This window comes from Capsicum annuum, chromosome 3 (assembly GCF_002878395.1).
Source record: "Capsicum annuum cultivar UCD-10X-F1 chromosome 3, UCD10Xv1.1, whole genome shotgun sequence".
Lineage (NCBI taxonomy): Eukaryota > Viridiplantae > Streptophyta > Magnoliopsida > Solanales > Solanaceae > Capsicum > Capsicum annuum.
The window spans coordinates 247,610,820-247,614,167 of NC_061113.1; positions in this window are offsets into that span (position 1 = coordinate 247,610,820).

Consider the following 3,348-nt stretch of genomic DNA (forward strand, 5'->3'; position numbering starts at 1 on the left):
AAAAAAGACCCTCAAAGTCCAACCTATCCATCAAATTCTACAATCTTATTATTGTTTTTGTTGCATTTTTCTTCTTTTTTTCTTTTAATATTTTTAACAAACTAGTTGATATACAAGTGCATCTATAACTTTGAAACTCTCTTGAAATTTGGTCTCCCTCCCTAAAATAAAGACACAAATAACTTTGCTTTTTTTTCTTTTTCTTTTTTTGTTGCCAATTTCTTCTGATATCAACAACAACAACAATTAATCGGCAAATACCTCCCTTTGCTTCTTCGCCTTTGTTGCTGCTTCTGGATTTCCTTTCTTCATCATAGCTACTTACTCATCGTAGCTGACACGACCATCCTGCAAAAGAAAAGTTTTTATTTATAAATTAGTTTGTAAAAAATTGCAGAACTATAAATCAGTATATGCATAAAGTGTGTGCATGTTTAGATGTGTTTTTTATTTGCATTGTCAGAATCAACTTCAGAAATGATTTCCTTTATATCCTTTGTATCATTCATACCAAATTCTCTTAAAGCTTGCTCTAACTCTTCCATTGTAATATACTTGAAATCAAAAAAGGAAAATTGTATCTTATAATATAAGGTCGTTCAAAAAATATTTGCGTAATCAGGTCAGTTACTACTTAAATCTTTTTGTTTTTTCACCCTTCCTTTTCCTTAAGGAATTTTGATTTGGGGAATAAACTTACCCACTGCTATCCTTATCAAAGTATTGGAAAGCTTTGTAAAGATGTTCTTCTCTGTCCATTCTATTCATATGCATTGTTGCTGTGATGAACTTTTCATAAACAATTGTTCCATTTCCATCAGCATCAGCCTATAATTGTTTTCCGAAAAAAAAATATACATGTCCCAATAATTAGCTTAATTACATGGAAGATGTAAAATACAAATTAATCTTCATTTAGTACTTTTCATCTAGACTGCTAAGAGTCCCACGTTGAAAAAGGTACGGGCAATTGGTCTCCTTAATTGAACTTGGACAATCTTCACCCTATGAGCTTTTAGGGTTGAGTTAGGCCCAAGGTCCATTTCTTTACATGATATTAGAGTTAGGCCTATCTTAAATTTTTGTTCGCCGATGTTGGGCCCCATCTTATTTTGTCTACACTCCGGTTAACGAGGCCTGGGGGTGGGGGTGTTAACTGTCCCACATCGAAAAAGGGATGGACAATTGGTCTCCTTATTTGTACTTGGACATTACTCACCCTATGAGCTAGCTTAGGCCCATGGTCCATTTCTTTACATAGACAAAGTTTAGTTAAAGACTGTTGGTCGGACTCTTCAAAATTGTCGACTAGTGTGTGTCGGATCCTCCAGAAGTAGTATATTTTTGGAGTATCCGGCAGGGGTGCTTCAACATTTTTGGAGAGTTTAAACAACATAGGTTTTGGACATCAAAATTGAAGGAACTCCCTCCAATAATATTGAAACCAGACACTAGCTTGATTCATACCACAAAACCTTTTTTTTCCACATAAAATTACTGTTACAGTATCGAAATTCAATTAAAAAACGAAGTATTTGAATATTAAAAAGACTCATTTTTGAAAAACTAAAAGATGCTTAGAGAACTTACAGATTCCATTAATTGCTTTCTTTCATAATCTGATAATTCGTTGCCTTGTTTGGCTAATCCTTGCTTCCAACTCCTCAAGTGTAATTGTGCCACTATTATCAGTATCTATTCCTCTGAACACCTGCTTTAATCCCATATTTCTTCCTCTGAGAGGCACCCTGCAATAACCTATAATTTTTTCCAAGTAAATATATATTTATATATTTGATGAGTTTATCTACATTATCAGCATATATAATCAGACCTCCCTATAACAGTCATCCTCTATAACAACATTTTACTATAACATCGAAGTTTCTTTAGAACCTATTTTCATGTTATGTTATATTATTTGTCCTCTATAACAACATATTTCCATAGCAGCCAAAAAATATACAGACAAAACTATGCTGTTATAAAGATGTTTGACCGTATAACTTACCCAAAGAGCAACTTTCTTGAACTTGTTCATAGCTCTAAAGTTTTTGAGCTTATTCAGAACAGCATTGCCAAGTGATACATCTGGTGCCTCTCCATCCTCCTTGATCCATGGATGATCTAATTCATATTATAATATATATACACACTCAATTAGTTAGAAAATTGAATAATGCAAAAAATACTAATTCAATGCTTGTAAGTGTGTTTGTAATTGTGTATATGTATAAAATACTTACTTAGAACTTGTGCTGTTAACATTTTCTTAACAAGGTCCTTAGCTCCCCTAGATATTGAAGGCCATGGGTCAGTTGAAAAATCAACATGTCAACGCAATATTGCGTTGAATATTCCATTTTCAGATTCTGAAACATACCACCATTCTAATGAGTTTAAGTTCTATATTAACTGTATAGAAGATCCGGGCCTCCAAAGCTAGACTAAAGTATCCTCTTAGAAAAGAAGACCTAAAACATCAATCTAGAAAACAAGGCCGCTAACAAAAGGAAATCTCTCTTTTTCACGTAAGTGTGTGCTGGAATGGGATTGGGATAATATAGAAAGAACGTGAAGCGCTAGTGCTACTGGTGTCAATTCTATTGGAGGATAGACAATCAGATTATTTAAAAGGTAATTATAAATAACTTTGTGTAATTTAGTTACCTGCCCAAAAAGGAGGAACACCACAAAGAAGAATATATAACATGACTCCAATACTCCAAATATCAACTTCTGGACCATATCTTCTGTTCAACACTTCTGGTGGTATGTAATATGCACTCCCCACTATGTCTTTAAACACATCTCCTGAACCCTTGGAACCCCGAACCCCGAACCCCGAACCCGAATCTTACAAGATTCAACAAATATTCAAGATCTGTGTTAGGCAATTTATGATGCATGATTTGGAATGTGTATATGCAGGGATGTTAAAGAACACAAGATTCTAAGGTTATTTTTGATATGTTAGATATATTTAACTCATGTGTCAAAAGTTATTTTTCTTTAAACTTCGTGCCGACCGGTTAAGCACTGTCATATAAAATGAAACAAGCACCCAAGGGTGTGGCCTAGTGGGCAATGAAGTGGTTGAGACTTGTCTCAGGTTCAAATCCTAGCAAAGACAAAAACACTAGGTGATTTCTTCCCATTTGTCCCTAGTCTTGGTGGACAGAGTTACGTGCTATCTGTTGCTGGTAAGAGGTGGCAGGTATCCCATGGAATTAGTTAGGGTGAGCACAATCAGATCCGGACACCACAGTTAAAAAAAAACAAAAACAAATGGTATTACTTGCTTGTAGAACACAGAAAGACCAAAATCAGTAGCCTTGAGAGGTGCAT